Raw genomic sequence first — 24,903 nt, forward strand, 5'->3', positions numbered from 1 at the left:
GCATAAGGGAGGAAGGAAGAAAGACCCTCACAAAGTGATGCTGAGATATAATGCATGCTAATTCTAAAGCTAACACAAAAAACAATCCATGGCTGTGCACTGATCCCTACCTCAGTAGGCTCCATAGGAGGTGGCTTGAAAGACAGATGTCTTTCTAAACAGCATCTCACATCTTGTGACATGCATATAGAACTATGATGGGGCTCTCTTCTCCTCCTAGACTGCAAGATCCTTTTGGTCACTTGGGTTCCCTCCCAAGAGGCTTACTCTGTGAATTTGGCCTTCAATCATCTGAATAGATGTAGGCCTTGAACAAGGAGAGGGAGAGATCTAGAATCACATAGCCTTTCCTAAATATTCCTATCACAGATCCTTCTCTCCACAGCCTTGACCCCCCCCATAAGTCCAAAACTGGAGTCTCTGATACATGTTTACAGAAGTGTAAAGGTTTTTTGTTTTTTTGTTTTTTTGTTTTGTTTTGTTTTGTTTTCAGAAGTGTGAAGTTTATCCCTAGACCAGGATGAGGAGGCAGAACTGGCCTGGCCTGCCCACTGCCAGGTGGAGCGTTAACCTGCCCTCGGCCCCCATCCCTCAGATGGAGGAAGATCATGGATGGATGGGCACCCAGCAGAGATGTTCCATCATCTCTCCTACCCTTGTGCCTTGCATTTCAGTACAGGACACGGTAGTGCCAGTGAACTGAGCCTTTGAAGGAGGCATTAAAGGAGAAGCCTCCTGATGAGGCCACCGAAGGCAGAGGGGGAGGGAAAGTGGGAGGCCAGTGACAGCTGCCCTCCTGAGTTCCAACGAGTAGGTTTCCTTATAAAAATCTGGGGCCACTGCTGGACACCTAGAAAACCCAGAACAAGTGAGGGGACCAGAAAAGATCTCAAAAATGCATTCATGAGTCCCTTCCTAAATTGCCACCCTCCTCCTGCCACATATCAGTTATCCCTTGTCTTAGCCTATTTTCTGCTGCTATAACAAAATACTACAGACTAGCCAGTTTACAAAACATTTTTTTATTTCTCACAGTTCTGGAAGCTGCAAAGCTCATTATCAAAGTGCTAGCATCAGCCAAGGGCCTTCTTCCAATGTCATCTCATGATATAAGGGGAAAGGACAACAGAGTGTGAGAGGGCAAGAGAAGCCTGAACTTTCTTTTTATAATAAACCTATTCTCAAGATAAAGAGTCTACTCCCATGATAATGACAGTAATCCATTCATAAGAACAGAGCTATTAATCCATTCATAAGGATGTGCTCTTGTGACCTAATCACCTATAAAGGTCCCACTTCACAAAATAGTTGCATTGGGGATTAAGTATTCAACACATAAACTTTGGGGGAACATATTCAAACCATGGCACCCTACCATTTATGCCCACTCTGCATACACACACACACACACACACACGCACGCACGCACAAACATGGACACAATATACACACACACAATACACCAGTAATCTGATCTAGACAATCTACCCAATCTGCAATGGACTAGATGGGTAGAACCACAAAGAAAACATGGAACAATCAAGAACATCAAAGCAGGAATCCAAAGCTGAGATTCTCCCAATCTCAGCTTCCTCTAGGATGTATAAGGTCTCAACCTGCCCTGCACCTCCAAGGATAAGAATCAAACAACAGTCAGACATGGAGGTACAGAGTGGCTGTGCATCAGAAAGCATGGCCTCAGGAGCTGAGGTGGGAGGAAGGTCCCAGCCTCCATGAGACATCACAGGGCCTCAGCTGGCTCTTCAGTCCTCTCCCAAGAGCCTGGGGCCACCTGCACCCTCTCTCTGATCATACCAGGTTTGCAGCTGTCTCCATTTGGGTTGGAAACAGTGAGCTTTTTGTAGTTTTGAGTTTAAGATCTTCAGATTCCTCCTTCTGTTCTTTCCCTTATTAAAGTTTCCCTTTCTCAGCTTATGTAATATCCAAAAATCAATTGCTTATTTTCCTGTCTGTTTAGAAATGAAAGTGGGGCTTCGAGGGGAGCCTGCAAGCCAGGAGGCAGCCCCAGGCTGAGCCAGAGGCACTGGGAGGGAAAAGGCGGCCAGCAGCTGGCTTCTAAGCTTAGATGTAAAGGAGCTGAGTGCTCAGTGTCTCCCTGGGCCTTGGTTTAAAAGGGCCCCCAGAGCAGAGCACTCAGTTAACAGGGACACCTTCTACCCTCCTCTGCGTTCCCTCAACCCAAACAGGGCCTGGATCACCTAGCCCTCCTGCAGCTGCAGCCCAACCAGTGGGACAGGGCTGGGCCAGCCTGTGGCAGCAATAGTTGTTCCTTAAAAGAAAGCAATGAGAATTTATCTGCAGACTGTTGACATAACCCTGGAGCTAACTGACCAGGGCCCTGAGTTCCAAGAAGCCTGTATATTTAGGTATGGATGAGCCAAGGTATCCAAGAGGGAAACAGCTAGGAAGTTCTAAAGAGAAGTAACAAAAAAGGCTTGCCAAACTATCAAGACAATAAAAAAGTTGCCAGAGGTTGTGGGAAGAGAGGGATGAACAAGTGGAGCAGAGAGGAGTTTAGGGGAGTAAAACTCTTCTGTATGGTACCATAATGGTGAATATGTGACATTACACATTTGTCAAAATCCACAGAATGTACAAGCAAAGAGTGAACCTTAATGTAAACTATGCACTTAGTTAATATTAATGTGTCAATATTGGTTCATCAGTTGTAACAAATGTACCTTGCTAATGGAAGATGTAGGTAATATGGGAAACTGTGAGGGGGTTATATGGAATATCTATGTACTTTCAGTTTTACTGTAAACCTACAACTGATCTAAGAAGTGCTTTTGTTTAATTAAACAAAAATTTAAGCCAAAAACTTAGGAACAACCCAAATGTCTTTCAATGGGTGAACAGTTAAATAGTATTACAGGAATACCATGGGCTATACATGGATCTTAAATGTCCCCCAAAGGCCTGTGTTAAAGGACTGGTCCCCAACCTGTAGTGCTACTGGGAGTTGGTGGAGCCTTTAGGAGGTGGAACCTGGTGGAAGGAAGTTAGGTTAATGGGGGTGTGGCCTTGAAGGGTACATTGAGACAATGCGTCCTCTCTTTCTTTGCTTCCTGGCCACCAAGAGGTGGAGAGGTTTTCTCTACTGCACATTTCACCCATGATGTTCTATCCACACAAGCCCAAAAGCAACAAGGTGAAGCAATCATATACTGAAACCTCTAAAACTGTGAACCAAAATAAACCTTTTCTCTTTCTAAGTTGATCTCAAGTACTTTTACAGTAACAGAAAGCTGGCTGACACACCAATGGAATACTACTACCCAACAATAAAGAGGAATGCACAATACACACACGCATGCACATGAACACACACAAATACACGCAGGGCCTTGAGCTCCAGTAACAGAATCGCTAACTTGCTATGTGACCCTAGGCAAGTGACTTATAGTTTCTGGGCCTGAGTGTGGCTCCCAGTGGAATCTCCTCACTCCAGCCTACTCCACTGCCTCATTGTTATCTAATAGGACAAGACAGAGCTAAATTTGATGCCTCTGTTTCTTCCCTAGGAGAAATAAGCTCTCTATAGCTCCTGGCTCCTTGGTAACCCTGATGGCTTTGCCCCTCCCAGCCAAACAAGCACCCACCAGGACTTCCCTCTAGCCCAGTTCACCCCAGGCCCTGCTCTGCAGGACCTACTGCAATGTCAGCAGTAGCAGCCACTTGCCTGCACTCTGGAGCCACCTCCTCACCTTCCCCTCCCATCCCAGCCCTCTTCTGCTCTTCTCACTTGTCCATACAACACCAAGAATGCAATGCCCTTTAAAAAAAAAAGCCATTTTGCTCTGAACTAACAGAGTCAGGCCTCATTGTTCCCAATATAACCAAGCAATTTCTGAGCTAGAAGTGTGTTGAATTGGAGCAGGAAGATGGGCAATTGGGCAAGGTCAGCTGACATGGTGGGAGGTTAAGAACTCTGGGAGGTAAGGAAGCACTCAGCTCAGAGTTAGGAAGGAAGGACTTTGGGGGTCTCTGGAGGTTCAAGTAGAGGTGACATGCTAATATTTTCAGTCCCTTTGTTTCCTAGCCTACTCACTGCACTTGACTCTGGCTTTACTAGGAATGTAACTTCTTTGACAAACTCTGCATTAAATAATTCTTCCCTGACCTAGTATCTCCAACCTCTTTGCTGCAAGTTTCTGCAGCAGAAATTATAGGCAAAGAGAGGTAGAGCATCTCCAGGGCTGGGAAGACCTTGCCTAGGCTCTGCCTGCAGAGAGGATTACCACACACCCTCAAGGCAGCATCCCTGAGTCCCTCCTGTGGAGGCCCCTAACGCTACACTAAGAGAGTTCATTGTACCCTGCACTGACTACAAATGCTCTTGAACTAATTTAGCACCCCCTACATCCCCATACCTCCTGGACCACATGACACAAACGCAGCATTGAGCTCTGCAAGTTAATGTCCCATTGTTATTGTAAATTATATTTGTGAGCAGGGACTGTATTTATTTTTCTTTCTTTCTTCAGTTCCAAATACTGCCCAGATTCATAGTAGAAACCTAATAAATGTTAAATGAACAAAATATATTGGTAGCTAATATTTCTGGACAAAATGTTGATTGACTGACACCAGTTATCTAAAAAGACATCAATACACTCTCAGAAGAAAGAAATTCATTTTCCATAATCCTTAGAATAGAACTATCCAACAGAACTCTGCAGTGATGAAAACGTTCTGTATCTGTACCATCCAATACATAGCCACTAACTACATGGGGCCACTGAGCACTTGAAATGTGGCTAGTGTGACCAAGGAACTGAATATTAAATTTTAACTAATTTCAAGTTACAGAGTCATATGGCTGGTGGGTACTAAATTGGACAGGCATAGTTCTAGAAATAGGTGCCCTTGGAAGTAGGCTGGTGACTTATAAATGAAATGAATATGAAAGCTCCCATTAAGAACCTGATGCCACAGTATAGCATAGTAATTTAACACACAGGCTCTGGAGTCCTGCTATGTTGAGTTCAAAACCCCACATCACAAGTTACTAGCAAGTTATTTAACTCTCTGTGCTTTTATTCCTCATCTGAATAACCCAAATAATATTTACCATATGACAGAATCCTATAAGGGTCTAATGGGCTAGTACATTAAAGCAGTGGTTGACACATAGTGGATATTCAAAAATGTTGGTTGAGTCTGAATGTGCATCTACAGAACAGTATTTGCAGTAGTCATGAGTCACTTCATGAAGGAAGTATGTTCTGGGAAATGCATAGTTAGACTATTTCATTATACAATCCTAGATGGTATGTCCTCCTCCACACCCAGGCAATGTGGCATGGACTCAGGCTGTCATTGCCAGAAATGTTGTTATGCAGCACATGACTATATCGATTCACATTTACTGTCAAGCACTGTGCTAAGAACTTGACAATAACCTTGAGAGCAAGGTATGATTAAACAACAAATTAAAGGTGAGAAACTGAGGCTAAAGGAAGTGACATGATTTGAGCTGACTCTCTCCCTAATTCTGGAACCTCCACTTCAGTGCTATCATGAGTTTGTCAGGTAGATAAATAAGACCACATAAGTGACCTGTGCTTAGTACAGATTAATAGTTGCCAACCAGAGGCAATTTGCCATGCCAGGGACAGCTGGCAATGTCTAGAAGCATTTGAGGTGTCACAAATGAAGGCAAGTCTTACTGGCATGTAGTGGGTAGAGGCCAAGGAAGTTGTTGAACATCCCTCAGTGCACAGGACAGCCCCACAGCAAAGAATTATTCAACCCAATTGTCAAAAGTGCTAAGGGTAAGGTGGTCCAGAGCCTCCCAGACAGAGCTTGATACATGCTAAGAATGGAGGTGAGTCAGCATATTTCAAACAGGTCCCCTTCCTGGGCACCCAGAAGAGCAGGCTGTGGCAAGGCAGGAAGTTCAGGAAAATGATTCAGCTCTTCAAATCACAGTCCCTGCTCGCCCCATGTAAAGGCTATGCACCCAGCACTCCAGAGGATGAGGGGATGTTTGAAAGACAGAATCCCCAGTTTCTAGATCCTGGGGATTAAGTGCACTGATGCAAGGTTAGGGAAGAGGAGGAGCCAAAGGGCTGAGTCACTCTAGACAACAAAGGGACTTGGTAGAATCACTCCATCCCATTCTTTTATTTCTTGAGTGAGAGACACAGAGGCCAGAAGAAGGGCCCAGAACCACAAAGTGGATCAACAGCAGGGAGCTCCCATGGAGGCAAATCACCCCTGTACCCCAATTATATATGCACAAAACATGAACGACATACTCTGCTAGAGGATGTCTGAGTCAATGTTCCATTGGACTGAAATGTGTCCAGTCTCCAACTAGGTTAGCCTGTCATCCAAACACCATCAGCAGCAGCATCTCTATTTACTCAGCACTTACTCCATGCCATTAGCTTCAAAATGACCCTGTTTTACTGATTGAGCTAACCACATCCAGCCCCAGGCTACCAGACTCCAAAGTAAGGGCTCTTAGCCACCAGCTCTACTTGCTCTTGGCATCAGACAGGAGCCTGGGCAGTGCCTGAAATGAGCCACACCTTGCTCTGCACCTCCACGAAGCATAACTGGATAGCACACCTGCCCTTGCCATGCAGCATCTTCATCCAGTGCCAACCCACCATAGAAACTGTAAAGATCTCCCAGGCCCTGGTACATACATACACCTGGCATACAGTAGGTGCTCAACACTTTTTTTTGAAATGGTACTGAAATGGGGAGGTTGGCTCCTTTCACCCCACAGATGGACAGCAAAGTGACAACTCCTCCCTCTCCCTGCCATGTACAAGCTCTGTATCTGGCACTCATAGCCCAATAGGGCCAGTGGAAGAAGACAGGGATGAAATCACAATAGCACATCCAGCATCAAAGTTGGAATCAACAAAATGCTAGGGCCTTTAGAGCTCACACTGGTGTGCTTGGAGATCAGGAGCCGGGGAGCAAGAATCAGAGACCTCATCGGATCCAAGCATTGGGCTGGAACTCGAAGGAAGAAGAGGAGTCTCCTGAGAGATTTGGAGTAAACAGTGAGGGGGAAATCATTCCCAATAGAGGGATCTGTGTGAACAAAGACACAGAGGCAGGCACAGCAGCTGTGGTGGCAACAGAGGATTTCACCGGGTCAGAGCCCAGGAAGCAAGACAGGAGCCCCTGTGATGTGGACAAATGCAGAGGCGCTAGGCAGTGGGAGTCCAGAACATCCTCTAGGCGGGGTGGATTAGTGATAGTGGTGCTTCGAAAGGGATTTGCAAGGGAATTATTTACAGTGGTAACAAGCAAGCACTCATTTAGCTTATATCCCACATTATACAAACACGGCATTGAGCTCTGCAAGTTAAGGCCCTAATGCCACTCTAAATTAAATTCATCAGTGTCTTAATTAAGATCTATATTTAGTTCTTAATTAAAGGGGAGAGAAAAATCCACGATGTTGCATAGCAGAGATTTGGAATGCAGATAAATCATCTTTCTACCAGTATAAGGGGCGCATACCCAGCCACTCTCACGCTTGACCCCCTACCAGGGATGACTGTCTTTTAATCCTTCTACTTCCTGCCTTTCCTTCTTCCTTCCTTCCTCTTCCATTATGTCTTTCATTTATTCTGCATCTATTCACTGAGAACCTACTATATGTCAGACACTGAGCTTTGATCTTGGGACATGGTATGAAATAAAATAGTCTCTGCCCTCAAGTAGCTTACAGTCCAAAGAAGAAAGCCAATGGACACACACATATCTCAGCTTTAAAACGCCCTGAGTCACCCCCATTTCCCTCCAGAGTCTCCCAGGGGTGAGAGTCCTGGTGTCCAGGACTAGGCAATGGAAAGAAAGAATCTAATGTCCTGCACCCAGATGGGCAATGACTTGGCCTTTTGGACAGGTTCTTCACCTCTTGTGTATTCAACCTTCTTGAAAACAAAACAAACCCAATAAAACTTTAGAGCACAATAGAGAGATTCTTAGCCAAAGCTATCAGGAGACACAGGTTTGGTCCTGGCCCCACCTTGCTCTTTGGCCTTGGGCACTTCCCTATCAGAGTTTCTGTTCCCCCTCCTGTTCAGTGGGGACCATCATCTTTGCTCTCTATTTCTCAAAGACTGCTAGGAGGATCAATTAAGACAATGGCTTAGAAAGACTTTGTAAGTAGTCGAATGCTATAGACCTGTATGTGATTATTTTTATGATGTCTTCATAGCCCTGCAGTAAAGATGACCAAAGTTATACAGGTAAATACTTTTTAAGCATTTTTTAAATTAGATGTAAAATGGGGAAATTACCTGCAAAAAAGAAGCTTTCGAATTCGAGTTTGGATTTTGGTTTTGGCAAAATCAAATCATTGGGCAGGGGGCATTATGAAGAACCATTATTGTTGCATTTACACATCCTGAGTGAGACAGAAGCCTCAGCAGGCTCTGGAAGGGATTCTGCTGCCTTCATCCCACCAGGCAGACAGCCTTGAAGATGACATTTGATCCTCCACAGTCTCCCTGCCCTGACCATGCTGACCCTCCAGATTCCATTCCAGTCTCCTTACCTCCCAAGCAGAGGATGAAGACTACTGGTCAGGAGGGTGAGAAGGGGGCCTGGGAGTTTCCCTTCTGCCCTGAGATTCCAGGATTCTCTGTCATCTTCTGGGGTTCTCTCTCTCTCTCATGAGGGTCTGATTCCTAGGAGGTCAGGGGACTTGGTAAGCAGAGTTAGCAGGGGGCACGTACTAGAACCCAAACCTGCTTTGTGCTCAGGGCCTTATGCCAGAGGACACACAGATGAGTAAGACTGGGCTCCTGCCCTCAGTACTGCTGATGAGAGAGAAGCAAAGCCAGGACAAGAGGGGGTGGGGGTTGTGTCTTGAAGTCACCAAGACTCTAAGCACATATTTAACCTGTTGCCCACCATTTTTGTCTCCTAGAGACCACACCCAAACCAGACTCCAGGGACTGCTGGGGCTCTCCTATCCTGCAGTGAAAGATTCCCCCCAGGAAGAGGGGGCTACTCAAACCATGATAGACCTGTGCCATCCATAGTGTTGCTGGCAGAGCCCCCCCCCCCCCCCCCCCCGCGCAGGGGGCCAGGCTTCACCAGGGCAAGATGCCTTAGGGCTGCACGTTAAAGATGAGGGAGTTGTTTAGCAAAAGAAAGGGATGGAAGTGCATTCCAGACGGGAAAATATTGCACAAAGGGACTGAACCAAGAAAAGGAGAATTAAAGTAACCAGAGTCAATTCGGCGTGGTGGGAGGGGATGGGGCAGATGATTCAGGGCAGGTTGGCTGGGACCAGCCTCCGAAGAGCGTCGATGAACGGATGCAGGTCCCCCCAGCGCTCAGCCCGGGGGCCTGCTTCGCGGGGCCAGCTTCGCGGGGCCAGCTTCGCAGGCCCAGAGGAGAGATCAGAGGCGGAGACCACGGCCTAGCTCTCCAGGAAGCCCCCAGCTCCTCTATACTCGGCGCAGTCAGTGCACAGACAAGCGCCTCTTCCCAGATCAGCTCCGGAAGGGCAGGGTCACGGTGCTTTCAGAACTGGCGACTTGCTGCCTGAGAAGAGGCGCTAAAACCCCTAGACCCGGCGGGTGCGGCGGGTCTGAGAAGCGGTGGGGCGGGCGCAGAGCCGACCGGTTATTTAACTTGGCTCTGCAGGCGCATCAAAGCGCTACAGCTGTGGCTCGCGGAGCCGGCGTAGCTTTCTTCTCCTCGCTCCCTTCTCCCCGATTAATCAGCGGCTACAGCGCGGCACTTTGATCCCCGAAATCAAACCCTCCGTCTGATGGGTGACTTGATGTTATGCTAATCCGAGCTGATTGAGCTGAGATAATTACACTTCATCCAGGTTTCCTGGGAGTTCAGAATAAATATTGATGCACATCTGTCCCCCCGCTCAGGTGTAGCGGGGAGCTTTGCGCTGGCAACAGTTTCGGCCGGCCCCGGAGCGCGCGCCGCCGCTGCCGCCCGCTGTCGTCCCCGCTCAGGGCCTCGGAGAGCGGAAGGACAAAGACTGGAACTCTGCAGGGCCCAGGTTTGAGTTGCGGCGCCCGGGTACAGGCTGTGGGGTACCTCTCTACCGGGACCTCTCTGAGCCTGCAAATTTGGGCGAAGGTTAAATGAGATGCGCGGGAGCGGGTCTAACTGCACGAACCGCGCTCGCTCCCGCGAGCCAGCCCGCAGGGTCCTCCCCACCCGGAGCCGGGAGCCTGGGGGGCGCCGCCGCCAGGGCCTCCGGCTGGCCGCACTCAGGCTGCGCGCTCCAGGCGGTATAGAAATGAATAATAAAGAGAATGTTTCCGTGGCTCGGCTCCTCCCCGTGGGCTAATTAGGTCGTGTTTGTAAAGTACTTGGAAGACAAAACGCGCCCCGAGTGTTAATTATCATTAGCCCCAACCCAACACACTTCCCGAACCAAGCGGGAAACTCGAGGGTCCCTTTGCCAGCCTGCGCTGCAGCGGGGCGGGGCGCGGTCACCGCAGCCAGACCTCTCCTCACTCTGCGTCCCTTTTCTAGGCCCCTGGAACACTGAGACAGAGAGGGGAGGGGGAAGGACGGGGCGCTAGACTCGACTACCCGCAGCAGAATCCAGTCCCCTCCGGGGGAGGGCAAGGGGATATCTGACTGAGGAGGCGCCCCACGTTTTGGAGGAGTAGGAGTCGGCCTGGAGCCTTAGGGGTGATCTCCTAGCAGTACTCTCAGGGACGCTTTAGGGAGTGTCTTTCTAAATCTTTCAGTTTGTCCCTGGCTGCCCTCCGAACCACCAACCCTATTAACCAGAGACTCTGTTGCCCAACCAGGTCCCCAGTGAGGCCCATTCCAGAGCTGAAGATCCTTGGGGACACAGACTTGAGCTCAGGGACGGCTCTGGGTGTCCCAGGTCATTATTCTGGAGATCTCGGCCTCGTCCTCAAAATGAGACTGCCCTGGAAGTTCTAAGCTCAACTCTGAGGATTTTCTAGTCTCTTCTCCCACCTTTATTAGGGGTAGTGGATCTGCAGCAGCCCAGGCCCACCAGGGAAAGCTGCTATATCATACAGCTACTTGGGGAGCCAAGCCAAGTCACATTCTCAGCTCCTCCTCCAGTGCTGGAGAGACTCATCTTAGGGCTGCCTTGGAAGAGCTACAGCAATATTTGGAACTCCTTCCAGTGAAAAACAGTAACAAATGATGTGCAGGGCTCTTAGAATTTACAAACTGTGTTTTAGGCATGATCTGAATATGAACCAACAAGCAACAGAGGATGAGAGCCATTATGGGGTACACACCCCAAGTTAGTGGCAGTGCCAGGCAGAAGCCCAGGCATCCTCTCTTCAGACTCGTGCAATATTGTACTTCAAGTCCACCTTCATAGAGGGGCCTCCATAGTGCTTCTTTACACACATGTAATTCTTGCATACTCTGTTGCTCACCGATGCTTTCCCAAATTTGAGGCTGAGCACCTAGACATCCTCCTCAAAAGCATGAAAAGACAGCCTCCAGACTGGGCTGGGTAGGCGGTAACCCCACAAAACAAGGCTGAGCTTCACCTATCCCTTTCACCCCTAAAATTCTTAGCCTTCCAGTATTCCATAATGTTCACTGATTTCCAAGCAGTGATATAATGGAGAAGCAAGTAGCCCAAGGTCCTTGAAAAGGAAGGAGAGGCAAGGAGCTAAGTTCATGCCCTTTCCTGATATATGCCCTGTCTCAGATTTCCATGTGCATAAGAAATCACCTGGAGAATCTCTGGGATTTTCTTTAGACACCCCCTTTGTGTGTGAAGCATACACACACACACACAATTGGCATAAAGAACATTCCTCCAACCACTCTTTGAGAACCAACCTCTGCCTACCCAGAGCTGAGTACTGTGCAGTGATCCCCAGAGGTCAACCACATAGAAGTTCAAGGCGAGGGAAGGCACTGAGAAGTACAGAGACACTGAGAAGTCTCCTGGGGTGAGCCACGTTGTGGTCTGCTAGGCCGGCCTGAGTGTGGCCGCACTCTCCTAGCTTCCTCTAAGGACTTCCGAAGAAAGAAGCGGTAGGAAGTTTGCCAGGCCCCAAAGACACCACTTGTCACTGGGTCCATGGTGCTACCTGTCAGAAGCTTTGGGGCACATCACAGGACTACCTCATCCACAAGAAGTTCAGGGCCTGCACCCCTGGAAATGATTTAATTTCTTTTAAAATTGGAAAAATGTAAATGATCTTTCAGAGAAAATAAAGTGTTTAATATATAATATTAATTTACTCATCTGTAAACCAATGCAGTAGATTTTAGTCATAAAGTAGTTTTTTTTTTTTCATGGAAAAAGTGACCCATGTAAACAACTGTGCCTAACAGCCCACAAATGTTATATGGTGGTCTGGGGCAGGAGGATGAGGGATGTGAGGAGAGAAAGCGACTACCCTGGAGCCTAGGTAGCTTCCCAGGGCCAGTGAAGCATGATGTTGACCTGGAACCTCATTGGTGGTACTCAGGGCCAAATGGGAAGAGGAAGCCACTGACTGGGCCCTAGGGTCATCATGGTGACTATGATTGACAAGGGGGCGGGTCCAACAAAGGTCCCTAAATCAATCTTAGTCCTACAAGTTGGGCTCCAAATGAGAAAGAAAAAAAAAAAGAGAGAGAGAACTGGATATAGGATGAGGAGAATCTGGCCTTCTGTGTGTTTGAATAGTAAAAAAATGACGGCAAATGAGAGCTAGATGAGCACATTTATCTTATGTGAATTTTTTGGTCCTTTTTGATGTCTATTTGCACATTCTTTACTGTTCCCTATAAGCGGGGAGGAAAAGGAGAAGAAAGAGAAGAGGTATTACTCTGGCTTGGCCTATTTCTCCAGGGCTCCTGCTCTTTCTCTCGCCCTACTGCCTCCCCTATGCACCCTAAATACCTTGCAAGGCCCTAAACTTTGTATGTGGTGAGCAAGCGGCCCCACCTGTAGTCAGAAGCCACGTTCACTAATCCAGAAATTACAACACCCAAAGAAAACAGGCTAATCAAATTATACATTCCTGAGAACCATTTATAGGCTGGTACATTCTTTAATCTTAATTAGAAATCTGAGCAGCTCCCACCGTCTCCGTAATCAACATTTAAACAGCACTGACCCCCATGGCGCTAACCTTGAGAGCCACACATAGGTCTGCACAAGAAGAGAGCTGGGGCTGCCCCTTGCTGGAGAACAGGTGATCATGAGGCTGTGGGCAAGGTCCAATCACTTAGCTGCCCTCGACACCCCATGTCCTCCCCTCCTCAATAACACACGTACACAAAGTAATCTATCTGATTTTCCCTCTGCTCCCCAACACTCACAACTCAGGACCACTTGTAAGACCTCGTATTAATCCCCTAACAATTTGAGTAGTTTTCTAAGTGGTCCACTCTCTATGCTGCACCCAGTGATCTTTCTACAAAGCATTTCTGATCCTATTGATTCCTATAAAATTACAAGGTTTCTTAGAGCCTTCCAGATACAAACTAACACCTGCCCCTCCCCAGCATTATGCTCTTGATTTTATGGTCCTGCCACAGCCTGCCTGGTTTATCCCGCTCTTCCAGGATACTGAACTACTGCCATCCCCTGCATACACTAATAGTTTTAGTTAATTATTGTTTTGGTTTGGTTTTTTTCTACTGGAGATTAAACCCAGGGCCTCACACATGCTAGGCAAGCACTCTACCATTTATCTACATCCCCAGCACTTTTTATTTTTTATTTTGAAATAGGGTCTTGCTAAATTGCCCAGGCTACCCTCAAATTTGTAATCCTCTGCCTCAGGCTCCTGAATTGCTGGGCTTACAGGCATGCCCCACCACACTTGGCTTCCCCCTGGCTTTAACAACTTGGTCAGTTCCTATTCAGCATGTCAGAACTTGCAAAGAAAAGGTATGTTCTGTAGGGAAATCTTTTATCATTTTAATTTTGTTTTGCCTTTATTTTTATCAGTTTTATTGAAATATATAGCATAACATTCATCTCTTTTAAGATTTAAATATATTTACAGAGTTGTGCAATCCTTACCACAATCTCATTTTAGAACGTTTCCATGATCCCACAAAGAAGCTTCTTGTTTAAGGAAATTTAAAATTTTCTCTTTTCTTTCTTAAGATTCAACAATCTAGGGCCAGGGATTTAGCTCAGCGATTCTGCCGCCTACCTCAAAAGCGCAAGGTCCCGAGTTCGAGCCCCGGTATCAAAAAAAAAAAAATTCAACAATCTTAGTCCTTGAAATACACTGACAGTAGACAGATAAAACAGGAAGAAAGTATACAAATTTATTAACAGATGGAAACATGGGAGACCTGAAAGGAGGGATTGATGGTTGAAACTTACACACTATACAGAAAGAAATTGGGGTTCCTGAGGGGAAGTAATGACTGTTTGGTCAAGTGAGGGGAGGCAAATACAATGAACTAAATCTGTGTCATTATGCAGTAAAGTCTCCCAAGTAGCAGTTACCTGTAGTCATCTCCGTCTAGGCCAGTTGTCAGAGTCCCCCACCTGCTTCTTCCTGGGAAAGAAATTTCCTAGGCAGAAATCAGATAGCAAAGCCCTGCCCAATCTGCTTTATACTAGATGTAAATTTCTTTCTACAAAAGGATAGCTTTCCAGAGCCATTCTTATATCTGTGGCGCCTCTGAATGGCCATCTGGTGATGTTAATGTACATTTTCCGGGTAGTGTATTTCAAAGTATATTTTGGGGTGGTGTATTTCGATCTCCTTCCATACACACAAAGGTGCACAGAGGAAAATTCACAGCCATATGATTCATAACAGCACCAAGCTGAAACAATCTAAGTGTCCATCAACCGGTGAATGCATCAACAAACTATGGTACAACTACAAAATGGAATACAGAAAGAAGCAAACTACCATTACATGCAACAATTAGAATGAACCTCAAAAACATTATGCTAACTGAATGAAGCCAGACATACAAGACTATTGTGTAACTATTTATAAGGAATTTCCAGAGCAGGCAAACCCATAGAGGCTGGAGATGGGTCAAGGGTTGCCTCATGCTGAGGTGGGAGCAGAAATGGACAGCAGGGCGCCGAGTTAGGGTGGCGTGTCTGTCCAGGCCCAGTCCACCATGTTGAAGGTTTCCTTTAAGATCACACTGACGTCGGACCTGAGGCTGTCCTACAAAGTACTCAGTGTTCCTAAAAGTACATCTTTCACAGCAGTCTTAAAGGTTGCAGCTGAAGAATTTAAAGTTCCTGCAGCAACAAGTGCAATTATTACCAATGATGGAATAGGAATAAATCCTGCACAGACTGCTGGAAATGTTTTTCTAAAGCATGGTTCAGAGCTGCGAATTATCCCTAGAGATCATGTTGGAAGTTGCTAATGCCTGCTACTGGGAGCATAGTTACCTTTCAGAATAAAAATTGCTGTTTTTATTTTGGTTGTAAAGGTGAAATCAGGCATGTAACATACAATGAAAACAAAAGTCAGTGAAACAATGAAAGGTGACTCCTTTGTCCCTTGTTCTTGTTCATACTCTTCATGCAAAGAGGAAGTGGTTACGAATGGACAGTACGACCACCACAGAAAGTCATACAGTGGTTGACTGCTGCCTCACAACACACGTAGGGAGTTCATTTGTGGCAAATGGATTATGCAACTGTATTTTTTACCTAGAAGATAATTCTGATAATTTTTTCTGAGTATATTTGAAAAATTAAAATTTCCTAAGTGTTACATAATTGTCTTTGAGTTAAAAGTGTAGAAGGATTGATTGCAGATCATAGATGGCAGTTTGCTTGATAGCATCTTACAGACTCACATATAGTTTGATTCTTAAATATACATTTTATGATAAGTGTAAAGACATGCCATCGAATATTTAACTACCTTTATCATTTACATTTTAAGTTTTCAAATTTAATGTGTTATATAAATTTTAATTCAATATGAAAAAACCAAAGCTTTAATTTCTTGATCTAACCATTATGTGCATAAACTAATGTCCCATACCAAATTTTTTTTCCCAAACCAGGGAATGAACTCAGGACCTTAAGCTTGCCAGGCAGGTGAGGTGCCACTGAGCAAATAGTTTTAACAGTATTCTTGCAAAATCCAGTATTTGTCATGGTGAGAGTTGACAATACAGTAGAAGCATCCTTTGGTGAGTTATGTATTTCTTCAGAATTATGTGTCTCTTTATCAGTTTCTTAATGCGACAGTCTTATGACAAAAACCCTTAAGAGATAAAATCTTTTTTTTCCCCTGCTTTTTTTTTTTTTTTTGGTACTGGGGATCGAACTCGGGACCTTGCGCTTTCAAGGCAGGTGCTGGAACCACTGAGCTAAATCCCAGGCCCAAGAGATAACTTCTTGAAGATATTATTTCTGAATAGCATTCTGAAAGAATATTGTTAGAATGAAGATCTGAAGCTCACCACAAAGCTTAAAGACATACTGATCAGAAACGGTGTTGAGTTATATTTACTGGAAACCTAACTTTTGAGGAGGTGCTAACACTAGTCACCCAAGTGGATAAGAAGCCAGGAAAGGGAAGATGGGAAAGCTCAGATGACCAAGCTGTGGCAGAGGAATGAGTGGCAAGGACAACAGTAAAGAGTAATGGAAAACTGTCACAAAATGTCACAGAAAATGCCAAGGGGATGAACAGAACCATGGAGGTTATGCTAGAAAAACTGAAATGGAAAACAAAATACATAGAAAGAAAAGAATATTTCTTGTCCACATACAAACTTAAAAGTACCTATTGTGAGTATTCAAAAAATGATGTCCATAATAAAAGATTATATTTGTGTTTACCGAGGAAATCAGTATCTGGACAGTTTGAGAGGTGAATTGAAGGCTCATAGTGATTCAGAATTACTGCTTGCCCTACTGTATTATAAATGAAGAACCTTCTAGAGCAGGGGGTTTGCCTTTCTAGTTATTTTTAGAGATGGAAAGGTAGATGTTCAAGAAATAGTTCCCAGTTTATTCATGAATAAAGGCTCTCTATGACCAATATTTATCTTAGCATGTTTCAGTATCTGCTGTTACAGGCCACAGGTTGATTGAGGAAAAACTCTACTATAAAATGCAAAAGAATCAGCACCTGAAGGATGACATCAATATTTTAAGAAATTAACATTTTTCACAAACCTGAGGAATAAACAGGATTTTCAATTATCACAGGAAAAAAGTTTTGCTAAAAAATATACTACTAGTTTGAGATTTTTTTTTATAAAAAAAATCTGATGCTCAAAGACCCCTATTAGACCTCAGTTGACTAGGTATTTCTATATTCCCAATCCTTGAATTTTTGGCTTAGTTTAATTTTTTTCTCATTTTTCTAGCACAGAAACCTGCTTGCTGTTTGCATATTATGTTTATGGTCTCTTGTGCCATAAGGTGATTTATCTAATACTTTGGTTCTTTAGTTTTGAAAATTAGACTGTAGTTCTTAAAGTTCTTTGTTAAACAATTAGACATTTTATAATTAAATGTGGTTTATATTAAAAAAAAAAGAGACAGCAGGTGGACATGAAGGGATTCTGTGGGGGAAGAGAGGAGCAGTGTCCCAAAACTAGCTTGTACACCTGATAAACGTACTAAAACCTATCCAACTGTGAGCTTACAGTGGATGGCTTTTATGGTATGATAAAATTAACAATAAAGCTGTTAATCAGTAAAACTAGTTGGTAGATGGATAAGAGGATGAATAGATTTGTAATGAAACAAGCACACAATGGGAAGAATAGAATCTATGTGATCGGTAGAATGCTGTCCAGAAAAGTTTTTAAATTTCTCTTTATGCTTAAAATTTTCCAACATAAAATGTTGTAGGGAGGAGGAGGCCTTGTTAAGACCCCATTTCAGAAAGAAAAAAAAAGACCTCATTTCTCTGAAAACTTTCTCTGATGCTCTTCGCCAACCTCACACAGCAGCCTTGGAAAGAGTTCATCCCTCAATGAGCTTCACTAGTTTTGCTGACTTTGTACAGGCTCTTTTCTTGTCAAGTTGGACTCTGCCCCACTTAGGGTCACTTGAGGAACCCTCTTCCTTGGGCAAAAATGTGGCTATGAGTTCATGGTCGAGGGGATCAAGAGGTAATAAAACCTGCACTTTGAGTTTTGTTTTTTGAATATTGTATGTGTTAAGTGTTTTAGCAAAATCTGCCTTACTTTTTGATTGTTAGGGCTGAAGGCCTGCTTATATGACAAGCCCAGAGCCTTTGAGAAGGAAGAGATGAACGGCCTAATGTAGGGAACAGGGGAAGGCGACGTTACCAGAACCTCTGCAGTAAGTCCTAGTCTCCTACGAGCCATGGCAGCACAAGGCGAATTACAGGAAAGATAGAAAAATGAGACTGGGAAGAAGCTGAGCTTCGAGTCTGATCAGTGCTGCTCTTGGCAGCAAAGACAAAAGGCCCCAGCTTACTGCACCTTTTGTTCAGTCCATTGGGAGAAACAAATGTAACAAATGACTTGCAGAGAGTTCAATACATCCTGGGTAAATAAAATGCAACAATCCAAGAAGGAGGAGGAACTGAGTAGATGTTTGTTCCTCCCAGGATGTTTTCAGCTCCCAGGATGTTTCTTGTCCTGGAGAATCACAGACAGCATCACCGGATCATTGAGGTCTCAGTTGTGACCGGAGGCCAAAATGGAATTACGTCTTGGAATTCCATAGCTAGGCTGTAGGCAAGAGAACTAGGCTAACCAAATGATTTTTCCCTAAAATTATGTAGCATTGCTCCCAACAGCCTAACCTCTGTTCCCTCGGACCCAAAGTCAGGGAGGTCTGCTACTAGTCTTAAATTGTGTAAAACCCAGGCCCATAAAATAATAGAACTATCTTAAGGAACAAGGGTGTCCAGACAAGTGACACAATCCCACCAGTTCACTGAGAACAGAGCTGGCTTCCTGGGAAATGACTGGTTGAGGCAAATGGGAAACCATATGCATGATGCACAAGTTCTTCCAGGCTCAGCAACCCTTGGACAATATGGGTACTTTTGATATTGATGGTTCAGCATGTGAGTTAGACCCATGAGTCCTGAAAGCTTGAGGCCCTCGGAGCCCCTCTGTGGTTTGGCAGGGGCCTTAGGATTGGAGGGTAAGAACCTATAAGCAGGGCACTGGGCTGCAAGAAGACACAGGAAGTCATAGCCATGCTAGGCCATCATGATGCAGCTTTCCCTGTATTTGGCAAGTGAGAGAAGGCAACCACATTTGCAGCAAGTATCCAGCATCAGTGGGCACTCCAAGGGAAACTCTTGAGCAACCAGATTTTACATGTAGGTGTACTGGTACCCAAAGTTTGCAATGGCTCACACCAATGATACAGGGCCTAGTGGTGGCAAACCTATGGCACACATGGTGCAGCAGGCTATTTGTTATCATCGAAAGCTCTAAAAGGTTCGCCATCACTGATACAGGCCCTATGCCTGTGCTTTCTCCTTTCCCTGTCCCACTGTGAAGGCATTCAACTCTACATCCTTAGCTCAATTCCTATATATGGTAGGTGTCTGCTGGGAGCCAGAAGTTCTGATCTGTGGCCCCGGCTCTGAGGCCAATCTATTGTTCAGCATGAAACAAGTCCCTGAAGTCTGGGTTTTCTCTGCCCCACACCAGCCATAAGAAGAAGGTAGCAGAGACAGAAGGCATGTAAAGCACTTGAGAGCTGTTGAAGGAGGAGGGAACTGATGGTAAAGCAGACTTTAAGGCAGACCATCCTGAGGAGTAGATCCAGATGAGACCCAAGTTCATGCATTCCATTATCTAGTCAACATTTGGAATGGTATCCAGGGAAGTCTCTAGAGACAGGGCTATGAGTATGACAGCCAGCTCATGAGACTCTCCAGGTCTGGAAGCCAGAATGAGTCCAACAAGCAAGTAAAAAGTCCTATCAGAACTATACCCTCAGCAAGTTTTGGCAATGAGCAACAAAAACAGTATTCAAGACTAATTTAAACAGCAAGGAAAACATGTTGCCTAATGTAGCTGGAAGTCCAGGGTAAGACAAGAAGCAGAGATGGCTAATTCAGGGACTTGGTGATATAATTGGAAATGCAGGTCCTTCCTGTCTCTCTTCTATACTCCCTGGGGTTTGGCTTCATCTTCAGTCTGGTACAAGGTCAGCTATATCCCTTTCAGACCTGACAGCATACAACACACAAAGAAGGCTGGTTTTTCTCTTCCCATCACCATCTTCTAGAAACAACAAGATTTGGTCCAGAAGGCTTCCGAGTTTACCTCTTTTTATGGGTCTTACTGGCCCAAATTGTTATTCCAATATGTTCCCAATTTCTGAACCAGTCACTTACAAAGGAACTGAGTATATTTCAGATTAATCAGACTCACACCTGAAGCTTAGGCATCATGGTGGTAGCAGTGGTCACCTAAAGCTAGTGGCTGTGTGGGCCTAACACAAGAAAAATCAATATCTTTTGTGGATTTTTTTAAATGGAGATGGGCACTGGATAAACTGCCAACAATGACCACAATGGGATTTTTGAAGGAAAAGAAGGTGACCATCAAACCTCCCTGGAGGAGGGTGGCCTATCAGAAAGGATAGGAATTACCAGTGAAGCAAGAAGAAGGATAACGTGAGCCTTGGGCTCTGCATTTTTGAAGATACATTCAAAGGACAGGGAGAAGCCTGGCAGGCCTGGAATGCTAGAGGACACTAGGATCAGGCAGGCCTGTCACAGTGATAGCCCTCAAAGCTGTGCTAGGGAGCTTGAGTCAGTGGGAACCAGGGGGTCAGTTTGAGAAGGATGTACTTGAAGGCCCTGTGAGAATGGTTGAGTATGACTGGGAACAACCTAGCAACTTCCACTTAGAGCCCTGCTGTATTCCTTTCCAACCAACCCCTGCCCCAGCAGGCTTTCTGAGCATCCTCAGAACTGTCCGTGGTGTCTATAGCAACAGCAACTGGACAGCTGTGACCACCACCTCCCTGGGAGCTGTATTGCAAGGACAGGGGTACATGGGTAGGAAGGATTGAACTCAGTCCCCTTGCAGTGGCCTAGACTGACACCAATACCTGTGCACATATAGAGAAATAGGTCTGGAGCTGGCCCTACTGCTTCCCAATGGGTCTCACTATTCCACACTCATGGTAGAACTTACTTAGAAATCAGAGGGTAAGGACTGAAGACAGCTCTTAGAAGTGGTCACTGGGTGACATTCATGGTTAAGGCCATATTAATAACTGGGTTGGGTAGGAGCCAGACTGCAGGGGCTTGAGGGGCAATCAGGTTGTAAGGACATTGAGGTGCAAGGGCATCTAAGTCTACTAAGGTAGCTGCTGTCTCCACCACTGCCACCCCTTAGCCTGCAGCCCATGCCCTGCCAAGAGGAAGGGAAATATTAGTTTTCCATGAGGAATTCCAGTGAGAAGACCATGAGCTGCACATCCCTCCCCAACCCCACTCCCCATCCTCCCACTTCCAGACTCTTCCCACAACCATACCTGTGTCTCCCCTGAACTCAGACCTCTGGTCCTCTCTCCCTCTCACCTCCCCATCCTCAAAGGTGGTCTGCTTCAGCACCTCCACTTCCTATCACATTCTGGTTTCCTGCCCCTCAAGCCATTCCCTGCCTGCCCTTGAGCCCTCTTGTGTGTGTTCCCATCAGTGTTTCTCCACTGACTCTCTTTTCCTCCCTCCCTTATACTTACGCAATAACAGCTCTTATATCCAAATCCCAGGCCCCTCATTTTCTGTGACACCTTTAACCTTCCTCCTTGAGGCTTCTGCTGGATCCTGCTTTCTGATTTTCCTTCAACAGCTCAGGCCTCAAAAGTCTGGCAACAAAGTCATTGTCTTTTTCCCACCCTACCTAACTCCCTTCTTTGTTCCCAGCTTTTCAGAATGCCATCCACATGTCCACAACTACATTTCACACCATGGTCTTAGTTCCCCATGACACCTTTCTAGCCAGTGGCCATGTTTCTAGATTCATTCAATTCCGATTTTTGCCATAAACAAACTTTAGAGGCTCCCCATATGTCTGTCCCCAGTAAAGTTCAACTCAGCTTGGCATCCAAGCACCCCAGGGTTGGCGTGGAGCCCCCTTCAGCCTCACCTGCTAAGTTCTCTTCTCTGGGTGCCTCCAGTACTTTCCTAATCCCACCTGCTCATCCTGCAGCACTTGCACTCCCCACCCAGCTGGGCCATTTTATGCTGCCCGGCTCACACTGCAGCTCTTGCCACGTGAGCAGACAGAACCAGTAACCACATTGCTGAGAAGGCTGGGTTGGCAGGCATAGCAAGGATCTAGAGCCACAGCTGGGCTCTCAGTACTCAGAACCTCAGGTGTTTCTCATGCAGGGGTAAACCTTGCCCTGAGGACGAGGAAAGGATTCTGCAGGATCCTTGTAGGCAGGAGAATAAGGAACGGTGCTCAGGCCACTCTGGGCAGGTCTCTGTTACCAACTCATCAGCCTGCTTGGAGGGAAGAGCAAAAGCAACACTTACCAACGTTTCCAAAGGGCTGGAGTTCTTATATAACAGGCCAAGGTAAGATGCTGAATGAAGGAGACTGATTCCACCCACTCCACCACATGCTCGCCCTGGGCAGGGATCCAGCAATGCATAGACACGACAGTCTGTACGGCTCTGGGTCTGTGAACAGCTCTCTTGCGAGGGGTGCATTAGTCAGCTATCTGAGTGTCATAAACAGCAGCCTCCCCCTACACACAGTCTGGCTGCCCTGTGCCATTTCTGTGCCGACTCTACCATGACTCAAACTTTTTCTCTTACTCTCAGCAGCATATTCCTAACACCCATCTCTAGTTTCCAGAAGAACTGCCGGTTCTAACTGGTAGTTAGTGAGGCAATTCCAGAGCTGATTTCTAATATCCAGTCCTACACCAGCAGCCACCCCCCTGGGGGTCCGATCTCAGATGACCATGCAGGCCAAAAGCCAGGCATGAGTTACTATGCTTTTTCCCTGACTTATTCTGCTAAAAATAAAAATAAAAAATTTAAATGATATCTTAAGAAATTAGATGTCCCATTGTTGTTGTTGTTGTTATTATTATTAGCACATCCAAATAAGCATTCTACCACTGGGTCCAGCCTGAGGCTATATTTTTTTTAATTTTCCAGTTGATAATTTTATGGAGGGATTTTTGTAGAACTTTTTATTCCCCCTCTCACTTAATGTGCCAGAAGTCTGGCCCTTCCTCTGAACTGTCCAATACTTTCCTCCCCAAACTTCAATTCCAATCTCAGTGTGGTTGTCCCCACATCCCTGAGGCTTTCCGGTGGGCTTCACGGCTCACGGTGACTCCATGATCACCCTTTTACCCCGAGTCCAGGATTTAGAGAGCCTCAGTGACAACAGAATCTCAGCACAAATGGTGTTAATCTGCAGTGCAGCAGGGCACTGTATGTGAGAGCCAAAATTCCAAAGGGTAACTCCCCAAATGTTACCCTTAACTGTGCTCTTATCAACTGGAAGCACAGGAGGTCAACACATTATCAGAAATAAATCTTCTTGGGCCGGGGATTTAGCTCAGTGGTTTCGTCACCTGCTGCGCAAGCGCGAAGACCCGAGTTTGATCCCCGGTACCAAAAAAAAAAAAAAAAGAAAGAAAGAAATCTTCTCAGCAAACAATCAAGCACACAGAAATGGGAGGAGAGTACACAGCAGCTCTCTATTTTCCTCCATACCAAGTTGCCCACAGCTGACTCCAAGGTTCCCTCCTTCTGTTCCCTCTCAGACTTTGGGCCTCTCTTTTTCCCCTCCTCAAAGCTTCAGCTGCATCTTCCTCCCGACCTCTGGCTCAGCTGCATGTACAATCAGCCCATTCAGTTTTCCTCTTGATGGAAATCAGAGAGGGCTTCAGCTCCTGCAAGTCTTGCACGTAGGCTGAGGGAACCAGCATCAGAGAGACAATGCCCAGAAGATAAATCTTCCCCAGCCCAGCAGTTCTCAGCTCTCACTATACATCAAAACCACCCAGGCAGCTTTTTATAAAAAAAAGATGCCTGAGCTCCACCCACAGACCTTTATTCGGTTGGTCTAGGGTAGGGTCCAGGCAGCCCCTGCAACCTCCAGGAGATTCTAAAGTGCAGCCGGGGCAGGGAACTACTGCCTCGATATTGACCATCACTCATGGTGTAACTGAATGTCACTTTCTCCTTCTTTCTAAAGATTCTCTTTTGCTGCTGGATATCAACCAGCTCACCAGGAGAGAGACCTGTCACCATCTCAGGAAAGGGGTCCAGATGCCACCTTCCATTTCAGAAATTTAGGCTAACTTGTGGCTAGGGAACAGGAGTTGGTGGAGGAGCTTGGGCTGGTGCTTTCCATCTCTCAGTAGACCATAAATAGAGACAGTGTGGCCGTGAGGGTGGCAGGAAAGAGGTCCCATTTCCAGCACATCCACTTCCCCTTCCAAACAGATCAGTGAGACACTCAGTCATCTGTGGATTTTAATCCAGCAGAAGGGCTGTCTCTCTGCAGCCCTTGGCTGGGCTTCCTGAAACTTACAATGGATGACAGAAAAGAAATAATTTGAGGGCAGAACAGGCTGGGGCAGCATGCACAGTTGCACAGTGGGTAAATCCCCTCCTCTTGGAACTCTTCCAGGCTCCCAAGGAGGCTCTGGATTGCCCTGTTGATCTCAAAATCTAGGAGCACTCTGGTAGAGGGAGGGTACTCAAGCCATCAGCCTTGCCAAGGGGCTCTGTGTCCTGGGAGAATGGACAAGGCTGGCTTCCTTAGAACTGGAGCAAAGGTCCACCTTAATCCTTCTCACTCACTTTCTTGGTCCCCAGCACCATAATCTGGTCCTGCACTCCTACAACCCAATTTCTTCTCAGTTATTTGCCCATAGGCCCTGACCCCAAAGATGCAATAAGAGGAGACTGGTGCAAACATAGAAGGATCTGATGTGTCCCCTGTGTGTCTACAGGTAGCAACCCAAGTTGGATG

The 24,903-nt window shown here is 45.9% G+C and overlaps 1 pseudogene; it reads left to right on the top strand.

Moving 5' to 3' along the window:
- Positions 1 to 15,081: 15,081 nt before the first annotated feature.
- On the top strand, positions 15,082 to 15,352 carry LOC101722821 (ubiquitin-fold modifier 1 pseudogene; annotated as a pseudogene).
- Positions 15,353 to 24,903: the final 9,551 nt, after the last annotated feature.

Source organism: Heterocephalus glaber, unplaced genomic scaffold (assembly GCF_053883595.1).
Source record: "Heterocephalus glaber isolate CG9 unplaced genomic scaffold, H.glaber_assembly_v1.0 deba00001429, whole genome shotgun sequence".
Taxonomy (NCBI): domain Eukaryota; kingdom Metazoa; phylum Chordata; class Mammalia; order Rodentia; family Bathyergidae; genus Heterocephalus; species Heterocephalus glaber.